Source organism: Moschus berezovskii, chromosome 5, assembly GCF_049115385.1.
Source record: "Moschus berezovskii isolate FMDL1 chromosome 5, NW_MosBer_1.0, whole genome shotgun sequence".
NCBI lineage: Eukaryota > Metazoa > Chordata > Mammalia > Artiodactyla > Moschidae > Moschus > Moschus berezovskii.
The window spans coordinates 98670048-98681289 of NC_142464.1; positions in this window are offsets into that span (position 1 = coordinate 98670048).

The following is an 11242-nucleotide window of genomic DNA, read 5'->3' on the forward strand; positions in this document are numbered from 1 at the left end:
GTAGAAAGACAACTAGATTTTTACAAATAGGTGTGTATTAAGAGGTGTGTTCAGAGAAAGGAAGATTAATGCTGTTCCAGGGAGTCTGGGGAGTTGATTTGTGAGATGAGGGCAGTTTTGAAGAATCTTGAGTCTGAATTTATAGTCCAAGAGCCAGAGTAACTTGAGAGGGGACTAGGAATTGGAAGACAGATATTCCTTCCATGTCATTATATTTTTGATCTTATCTCATTCTGAAGTCCAAGTCAGTTTAAGTGCCATGGCACCATATAAAGACTGGAGATGATGATCCATGTCTGTTTCTCTATAGTCAGCTACTTGCCTTCACTGAAGATACAACAGATATTATATATGTGTGTGTGTGTGTGTATGTATCCTATATCGAGAGTACCTGTTGTATGTTTTCCCTTGTGCCCCCTCACTCCCACCCACAAATAATGGATTAGGTATAGGCAGGAAAGGAATGAGAGGAGCCTGATGCATTTAAATAAGGAGTGAAAGAGACTGTCTGTATATATTAATAGAATCTCAGTATCTTAGAAAATCACTTTGTTCCTGATTCCTCTATTATAATACACAATGTTACTTTCTTAGATCTATATATATATATATCATATTGAAGAAAATTATTTTTGAGGTCTCCCTTCAAATTAAATAAGAAAAAGATGAGAAATGCATGTTATAATAAAGCCCACAGTAAGCAGCTTCTCTACTGGGTTCACTTGAATACTACATGGGTTAAACAAAGGCCTGCCTACAAGAATGACTTCTCTTTACTCCAAGAGTTTTACACTTAGCTTTGATGACTTATGGGACTATTGCCACACTGAGTGAGACCCACTGACTCTTCTCTGACAATGATATTTAGTATTAGAAGAAATACACGACATTATATGTCTGTAATCTGACTTCTGTCTTCTCCTTTACACTGAACTTTCTCCTGAAAGGTTACCAGTGATCTCATTCTTGCCAAACCTCTTCCTCCATTCCTACTATCTTGACCTCATTGCTCCACCTGCTACTGGCACCTCTTTGGAACATTCACCTTGTGCTTTGGGAATCCAGCACTATCACCAGTGCCCTTTTAACTTTTTGACTCTCTTATATATCTTGACATTAAATAAATATCTGATATTTGTTAATGTCAAAAATTATACCTTAGAGTTCAGTCTCACCATTTTATTAATTAGCCTCATTTAAATCCCATGAAAATACTGAGATGCATGAAAGACAGGAACAGGTTTTACAGATGAGACTAAGGCAATGTAAATAAGGTCATAAGGTCAAAAGACTCAGGAATGATAGGAGCTAGCATCGCAAACTAGAGCTTCTAATTGTTGATTTACTGTCTTTTTTTTTTTTCATAAATGTTTTCTTTTCTTGTTTTTTTTTTTGGCATGTTTAACATATACCCCTTCTTTTAAACAGAAAAAGTGAAATTTTCTTCATAAATGTGACTTGGGTCATACTATAGTACAGTTCTCGATCCACGACAAGATCAAGATTTTCAAGTTTCTAAATCCCTACATGATTTTCATGGCATTTATGATTCATATGTTGTAAGCCAGGGAAGAAAATGAACAAAACACCTAAACCAAAATCCTAGGGGAGATGAAGGTAAGATTTCAGAAAACTGGAGAAGCCTGTTTAGAAGATAAACTACTTTTTCATATCCTAAGGACATTACCTGTGCTATCACTCTAGGATATTTCAGCGGAGGTCTAAGATTGCTCAGTGCTTAAAAAGCAAATATAGTTGAGAGATAATAATGTTGTGGTTCCAACACATCAGTACGAGATTTCAGAGGTCATAGAAAGCTATTCCATTTCGAGATCGTGTGGTTCAAATCTGCCTTTTAAAAATGAAAAAGGTCTAGCCCAGAACTGTTAAATGACCTACACAAGATCACACAAGAATTTATGTTCAGTCAGGTCTAGAACTTGGATCTAAACTGTGGTTCAGTATTAGTTCTCGTTTTCCATCTTTTAGTTAAAACATCAAGCTCTCTGCTTATAAGAATACATTCATTTGAGGCCCTTCCCAAAATAATGAATCAGATTCTTTGGGAAAATAAGGCCCCATATTCAGTATTTTTTCTGAAGCTATCCAAGTGACTTTAACGTGTAGCCATGGGTGAGAATCAGTGTCCAGCCAGCTGTACAATAAAATATTAGCAATTATACAAGTCATTCTTACAGACTAAGATACAATGCAAGACAGAATATAATTTAATTTGTGTGTAATTTTATTGGGGGATAATTTTCTAAATCTAACAGATATTACCAGTAATATCCAATGCAATAAAAATGAAGACTTCAATAGCTATTGCTTTATTGCCTTCACTAGCAATTTTTTACTTATCTGTTAGTGGTAGTGTTAAACAGAGGAAAGAAACAGTAATCATAAAACAATTCCTAGGATTTCTGTGGCATTTTACTCCATCTTCCAGATATCTTTGCCTCCAGGGTCTACAGATACAAGGCAACAGTAGATTGAGGGCAGGAGGAGAAGGGGACGACAGAGGATGACATGGTTGGATGGCATCACTAACTCAATGGACCTGAGTTTGGGTAAACTCCGGGAGTTAGTGATGGACAGGGAGGCCTGGTGTGCTGTGGTTCATGGGGTCGCAAAGAGTAGGATATGACTGAGTGACTGAACTGAACTGAGATAAAATTTATTAAGCTATAGATTTAGATATCTTTGAAGAGACTGAAGACAAGAAAGTTTCAGGCTGTGTATGTTTCATCCTTTCTCCATGGCTGAGAAGGACACTGTTCTTACTATTTCGTTGCTAAGTTGTGTCTGACTCTTTGTGACCCCATCTATTGCAGCACACCAGGCTTCCATGCCCTTCACCATCTCACAGAGCTTGCTAAAACTCATATCCATTGAGTCAGTGATGCCTTCCAACCATCTCACCCTCTGTTGTCCCCTTCTCCTCCTGACTTCAATCTTTTCCAGCATCAGGGTCTTTTCAAATGAGTCAGCTCATCATATCAGGTGGCCAAAGTAAGGGAGCTTCAGCATCAGTCCTTCCAGTGAATATTCAGTATTGATTTCCTTTAAGATTAACTGGTTGGATCTCCTTGCAGTCCAAGGGACTCTCAAGAGTCTTCTCCAACACCACAATTCAAAACCATCAATTCTTTGGCACTCAGCCTTCTTTATGGTTCAACTCTCACATCCACACATGACTACTGGGAAAACCATAGCTTTGACTAGATGAACCTTTGTTGGCAAAGTCATGTCTCTGTTTTTTAATATGCTGTCTACATTGATCATAGCTTTTCTTCCAAGGAGCAAGTGTCTTTTAATTTCATGGCTGCAATCACCATCTGCAGTGATTTTGGAGCCCAAGAAAATAAAGTCTCTCACTATTTTCATTGTTTCCCCATTTATTTGTCATAAAGTGATGGGAATGGATGCCATAATCTTACTTTTTTGAATATTGAGTTTTAAGCCAATTTTTTCACTCTCCCCTTTTACCTTCATCAAAAGTCTCTTTAGTTCCTCTTCACTTTCTGCCATTAACGTGGTGTCATCTGCATATCTGAGGTTATTGACATTTCTGCATATTTAGCTTAGATGCAGAGTACATCATGAGAAACGCTGGGCTGGATGAAGCATAAGCTGGAATCAAGACTGCCAGGAGAATTATCAATCACCTCAGACATGCAGATGACACCACCCTTATGACAAAAAGATGGAGAAACAGTGGAAACAGTGGCAGACTTTATTTTTCTGGGGCTCCAAAATCACTGCAGATGGTGACTGCAGCCATGAAATTAAAAGATACTTACTCCTTGGAAGAAAAGTTATGACCAACCTAGACAGCATATTAAAAAGCAGAGACATTACTTTGTCAACCAAGTTCCATCTAGTCAAGGCTATGGTTTTTCCAGTAGTCATGTATGGGTGTGAGAGTTGAACCATAAAGAAGGCTGAGTGCTGAAGAATTGATGGTTTTGAATTGTGGTGTTGGAGAAGACTCTTGAGAGTCCCTTGGACTGCAAAGAGATCCAACCAGTCCCTCCTAAAGAAAATCAGTCCTGAACATTCATTGGAAGGACTGATGCTGAAGCTGAAACTCTAATACTTTGGCCACCTGATATGATGAGCTGACTCATTTGAAAAGACCCTGATGCTGGGAAAGATTGAAGGCGGGAGGAGAAGGGGATGACAGAGGATGAAATGGTTGGATGGCATCACCGACTCAATAGACATGAGTTTGGGTAAACTCCGGGAGCTGGTGATGGACAAGGAGGCCTGGAGTGGTGTAGTCCATGGAGTCACAAAGAGTCGGATACGAATGAGCAACTGAACTGAACTGAACTGATTGATGTTTCTCCCAGCAATCTTGATTCCAGTCTATACTTTATTCAGCCAGGGATTTCTCATGATATACTCTGTACATAAGTTAAATAAGCAGGGTGACAATATACAGCCTCGACGTACTTCTTTCCCAATTTGGATCCAGTCTGTTGTTCCATGTTCAGTTCACACTGTTACTTCTTGACCTGCATACAAGTTTCTTGGGAGGCAGGTAAGGTAGTATTCCTATCATTTTAAGAATTTTCCACAGTTTGTTGTGATCCACACAGTCAAAGGCTTTAGTGTCGTCAATGAAGCAGATGTTTTTCCGGAATTCCCTTGCTTTTTCTATGATTCATTGGATGTTGGCAATTTGATCTCTAGTTCCTCTGTCTTTTCTAAATCCAGCTTGAGCATATGGGAGTTCTCAGTTCACCTACTGTTGAAGCCTGGCTTAGAGAATTTTGCTAGTGTGTGAGATGAGTGCAATTGTGCGATAGTTTGAACATTCTTTGGCACTGCCTTTCTTTGGGATTGGAATTAAAACTGACTTTTTTTCAGTCCTGTGGCTACTGCTGAGTTTTCCAAATTTACTGGCATAAAACAGCACTTTAACAGCCTCATCTTTTAGAATTTGAAATAGCTTGGCTGGAATTCCATCACCTTCACTAGCTTTGTTCATAGTGATGCTTCCTAAGGTGAACTTGAGTTCACACTCCAAAATATCTGGCTCTAGGTGAGTGATCACACCATTGTGGTTCTCTGGGTCATTAAGATCTTTTTTGTATAGTTCTGTGTATACTTGCCACCTCTTCTTAATATCTTCTGCTTCTGTTGCTGCTGCTAAGTCACTTCAGTCGTGTCTGACTCTGTGTGACCCCATAGACGGAAGCCCACCAGGCTCCCCCTTCCCTGGGATTCTCCAGGCAAGAACACTGGAGTGGGTTGCCATTTCCTTCTCCAATGTGTGAAAGTGAAAAGTGAAAGTGAAGTCGCTCAGTCGTGTCCGACCCTTAGCGACCCCACGGACTGCAGCCTACCAGGCTCCTCCATCCATGGGATTCTCTAGGCAAGAGTACTGGAGTGGCTTGCCATTGCCTTCTGCTTCTGTTAGGCCCATACAATTTCTGTCCTTTATTGTGTCCATTTTTGCATTAAATGTTCCCTTGGTATCTCTAATTTTCTTGAAGAGATCTCTAGTCTTTCCCATTCTATTGTTTTCCTCTATTTTAGGAATCAGAGAACCAAAATGGACTGGAATGGGTGAATTTAATTCAGGTGACCATTATATCTATACTGTGGGCAAGAAGCCCTTAGAAGAAATGGAATAGCCATCATAGTCAACAAAAGAGAAATGCAGTACCTGGGGCAAACTCAAAACAGAAGAATCATCTCTGTAAGTCTCCAAGGCTAAGCCTTCGATATCACAGTAATCCAAGTCTATGCTCCAACACTAATGCTGAAGAAGCTGAAGTTGAACACTTCTATGAAGACCTACAAGACCTTCTAGAACACCAAAAAATGATTCCCTTTTCATCACAGGGGACTGGAAGACAAAGGTATAAAGTCAAGAAAGAGATCTCTGGAGTAACAAGCAAATTTGGCCTTGGAGTACAAAATGAAGCAGGGCAAAGCCTAACAAAGAGTTTTGCCAAGAGAATGCACAGGTCATAGCAAATACCCTCTTCTGACAACACAACAGACCACTCTAAACATGGACATCACCCGATGATCAATACTGAAATCAGATTGATTATATTCTTTGCAGCCAAAGATGGAGAAGCTCTATACAATCAGCAAAAACAAGACTGGGAGCTGACTTGACTCTGATCATGAACTTCTTATTGAAAATTCAGACTTAAATTGAAAAAAGTAGGAAAAGTAGCCATTCCGGTATAACCTAAATCAAATCCCTTAAGATTATACAGTGGAAGTGACAAATAGATTCAAGGGATTAGATCTAACAGACCAAGTGCCTGAAGAACTATGGACAGCGGTTCATAACACTGCATAGGAGGCAGTAAGCAAAACCATCTCCAAGAAAAACAAATGCAAAAACTCAAAATGGTTGTCTGAGGAGGCCTTTAAATAGCTAAGAAAAGAGAAGCAAGAAGGGCATTAAATTGAGTATTTATGAAACTACATAAGTCCATATGCAATCATTGCAATAATCACGCAAATTACTTAGAAGTTGGGAAGTTTCTCAAAGGCTGATGATGTATGAGACATAAAATGCTTATTGAATGATTGTTGAATCAATGTCTTTATGAAAGTTAACATTTTAACTGTAAGACATTGATTAAGAAGTAGCAGCACCAGTGTAGGCAATGTATGATTGCATGCTACTTGGCATTAGCTAAACTTGAAATAGCAGTACTTTAAATAGGGATGGCTGCATTCCTAATTCATCATCACTGCGTGTGTAATTAATGCTCTGTGGGTATGCATAAGTGACAGAAAGGGAGGCTCTTCTATTACTAGGTCACAGCTCAAGACAAGTATAAGAAGTAGCAGCTTCAGATGTCAGATTCCTAATATCAAATAGCATCTGTCTTTTTCTTATATTTTGTGATTACTGAATGATTTTTCAGAGGATACTGTTGATAAAATTCACATGTGGTATTTTCAATGGGGCATTTTTAGAACAAAATGTTTCACATAAGCATGATGGACTATAAAAAAGGAAGATGAACGAATGCTTTGGCGATGAAAACTGGAAGACTGACACACCTAATTTCCTTCTTAATAGGAAAGCAATAATATGGGACATTCTTCTAGGAAAGAGCATCAAAACTATCTGCAAAGGGACATGAACACTCTTTTCAAATATTCTGAGACTAGAAACTCCAGAAACATGGATTTTAGTGAAAATATATGAGAGCAATGCACATATAAGAAACACTGTAAATGGAAACTTACATTACCATATATAAAATAGATAGCCAAGGGGAATTTGCTGTATGGCTCAGGAAACTCAAACAGGGGCTCTGCGTCAACCTAGAGGAAAGGGAGGGGATATATGTATACCTATGGCTGATTCATGTTGAGGCTTGACAGAAAACAGCAAAATTCTGTAAAGCAACTATTCTTCAATTTAAAAATAAATAAATTTAAAAAGAAAGAAAAAACACTACTTTAAGTTAACCAAATGTTGCTATGGGTAAAAGCAATACAGTGTGATGGTGAAAGAGTTGGTGTTGCCTGGAGTCAGGTTGCTTGGTTTGAATTCAGTCTTCTGTTGTTTATGAGCTGAAGGGCCTTGAACAAATTCCTTAATCTTTCTGCTTTAGTCTCATCTGTAAAATAGAAATAAAAATGTACTCACCTCACAGGGTTATTTAGGGGAATAAATAAGCAATTATATTTTAAACTACCTAATGAGTTAACAATGTTAGTTATATAAATATTATCTGTTGTTGTTGCTACGGTTATTATTATTAGGCACATTCTGATTTAGATTTAAGAACAAATATCCACTACTTTCATGTTCCTTTCCACCTATAGTTCTGAATCAAAACAGAACCACAAACAAGATATTGTCTTTTAGTGAATTCATTCATCTAATCACTCAGCCATCTACACCAGTCACTTTTCAAATGGTATGTAAATTTTTACATGTTTTGGAATCATTTTTAGTTTAAGAAAACTCAAATTATCAGGCCAGTCAATGAAAAATTATAGTTTACTATTTATTAGACTTTAAAGCTTTCTAAATTTTTACTTTCTTCTACCTCTGCATGTATTGAAAGAAACACAAGACATTTTCCTTCCTGAATTTTCAAACTAATCCTCTGTTAAGAATTGATTAGTCCAGAACACAATGACTTTTTTAAAAAGTCTATGATAAAGGATATTTAAACAAAGGGAGGATCACTACATTCAATATAAGTTCCTCCTTTCTCTATTTTATCTCTACTAGGATACAATATGAATAAATGAATCAGTGAAAAAGCATGGCAGTTTGTTAATTTTCAGTCAAGGAGAAAAGCTAGGGGACTTCTCTGGTGGTCCAGTGGCTAAGACTCTGTGTTTTCAGTGCAGGGGGCCCTGGGTTCAATCCCTGGTCAGAGACCTAGATCTCAGTGCCACAACTAAGAATTTGCATGCCACAACTAAAGACACCAGTGCCACAACTAAGATCTGGCCCAGCCAAATAAATAAATACTTTTCTTAAAAAACGAGAAAAGCTAAACAGTCACAGTCCCACAGAGACTACAGGGAAATATGGAGCCTAGAATTTTGCTTGGAAATGTGTGCTTTGTTTGTACTTTACAAGATACTATTGAATCCACATTTAAATAATTATCATGAAGGATATAAATTCTTCATTCAAGTGGAACTTGCTAAAATATGATTCATATTTGGCTAAATTTAGAATAAAATCTTTTTTTTTTTCCAAAAGTTAGCATGATAGAACAGAATTCACATTCCAGGACTCACATTTTGAATATTAAATTTAATAGCTTTATCTCAAACACTTTCCTATATTTTTCAACACCTTGATTGTTAAAAAAAGCAACCTATAAGGCTGATTCATATTCCTGTTTGACAGAGAACAATAAAATTCTGTAAAGCAATCATGCTTCAATTAAAAAATAAATAAATTTTAAAAACTACATTATTTTTAAAAAAGCAATCTAATACCACTCTATGGCAGCAGTTCTTGCTAAGGATTATGTAACAAAAAATTATAAACATTTTGTTATATAAAAGCTAATTCACTGAAATAGGTATGCTCTGTTGTTAGTTTGAAAACCATTAATTTCATAATAAATAAGTTCCAGTTGCAGTCCCAAAGAAGCAAGTGATGGGAGAATTATGAAGTTTCATCTGTTCTTGTCTAAGGCTAAATGCTAGACTTTGGGTCTGGTCCAGGGCTCAATCTGACTACAGTGTGTAGTAAGTTTACACCTGATATCAGTTGAGGGCCTGTGTATGCAGTTTAGGAAGTGTGGATGCTGACAGTCCAGGGTTTCCTCATTCTCCTGAAAGGTCCCCTTTTAATGCCACACAGCCCCATCTGGCAGAGGTAATATGTTCGTTATGTATCAATTAAAATACACGTTCCAGCAAGTCACCTTTAATTCATTACTAATTTAAAATGAATACATTTTAATAATCACAATCCTCAACATATTTAAAAAACAGTATTAGATATCAAACTATAAATATTATTTATATTTACTAAGTTTTTGAGAAAGAATCCCCAAACCGCTTGGGTTGGGAATTGCTGACCTGGTTGATGTCTTGAAGTTACTGCCAGTTGGAAAATTCTATACGACTTGATTGTTTTCTTGCCACACTGTCCTGCCTTAAATGTGTTGGGGGCCTTTAAGAGAAATTATGATTGTGCTTGATACTATGTTTATACATTTAAATGAAAGATTAATGAATATGGTTCCCAATTATCAAAAAAAAAACAAGACTTTTGCGGAGGCAGCAGCCTGTCTTCCCTGATGTGTCATGACAGAGTCATTCTTGAAAGCTAATGGTTAGAAAATTGAGTAAACATAAAACCAATAAAGACAAGATTTCTTCACACCATGTGAAATCAGCTTGTAGAGGAGCACATTGCTGTGGAAAATTTTGGGAGAAGCACAAGGATTTTTTCATGATGATGGTATCTCCTGCTTGCAGGCATCAGCTACAAAATGAAAAAATTCCTCCCCACATATCAATACCAAAGAGCTGACTGTTGTCGTGTGACCCCATTTTTTCCAATCTGTTCCCACTCCATCCGTCTTTCGCGTACACACCATGACACTGTATTTATTGAAATACGACATTAATTAGGACCAAGACAGTCTTCTTCCTGTCACTGTTTGTAAGTACTTGACAGGGGCCTCTGTGCAGAATAATGAAATGCTTCCAGTTGACCCCTCATTCTTTCCACTGAATTCTCCTTTAGGTTTTCAGACACTTGAGGGCTATTTCTTTTCCAGATCCAGTTTGTAAAACAAAAAACATCACGAACCAGCAGTCCCTTTTCCCAATTCTAATTTACCAAATTTGTGATCCATATCAAGGTTCCATAAAGCTAACCCACCTCCAGGATCATCTTTCTTGGTTCCATTTATTCTTTTAGAAAGGAGCAATTGACAGGTTACTTACTGCTTGTTTCCTTGCTGGGTTCAGAAGTTAAACTCAGAACTCCTGAGGCACAGGTAATCCTACTTGGACTTTACCATACATTGATTCACTTAGCTCCTGAATACTGACCATCATCCTAACATGCATCTGCATATCATAACAGGCATTTTTAATGAATGCCAGCTCTGTACTAGGCACTATGGGAAGCGCTTTCACTATCTTCCTATGAGTTCGATACTATTAGTATCCGTAGTTTACATACAAGGAAACTGAAAGTGGTTAAAAAACCTGTCCAAGGATTCACATGCAAATAATCTAAATCCAGAACTGAAGATCTTAACCACTGCGGGAAAGAGGAAACATTTGCTTCCAACATGAGTAAAGGACATCATTGATATGAAGGAAAACGAATAGGAAGGAAGGAAGGGAGGGAGGAAGGAAGGAAGAGAGAAAGAAAAGAAAGAATGAATGAAAATAAGAAAAAGGAAGAAAGAAAAAAGGAAAGGAATAACATGAAGATAAAGGTACAGAGTTATCAACATATGAGATTTCATTTTCTATTCAAGTATGCTGTCAGTATGTCAGGGAAGTATGGGCTTCCCTGATAGCTCAGCTGGTAAAGAATCGCCTGCAATGAAGGAGACCTGGCTTTGATCTCTGGGTTGGGAAGCTCCCCTGGTGGAGGACATGGCAAATCACTCCGGTATTCTTACCTGGAGAATCCCCATGGATTCTAGCCTGATGGGCTATAGTCCATGGGGTCGCAAAGAGTCAGACACAACTGAGCAACTAAACACATCACAGCATATGCTGTCAGTACTGCTATGTTAATTCACTG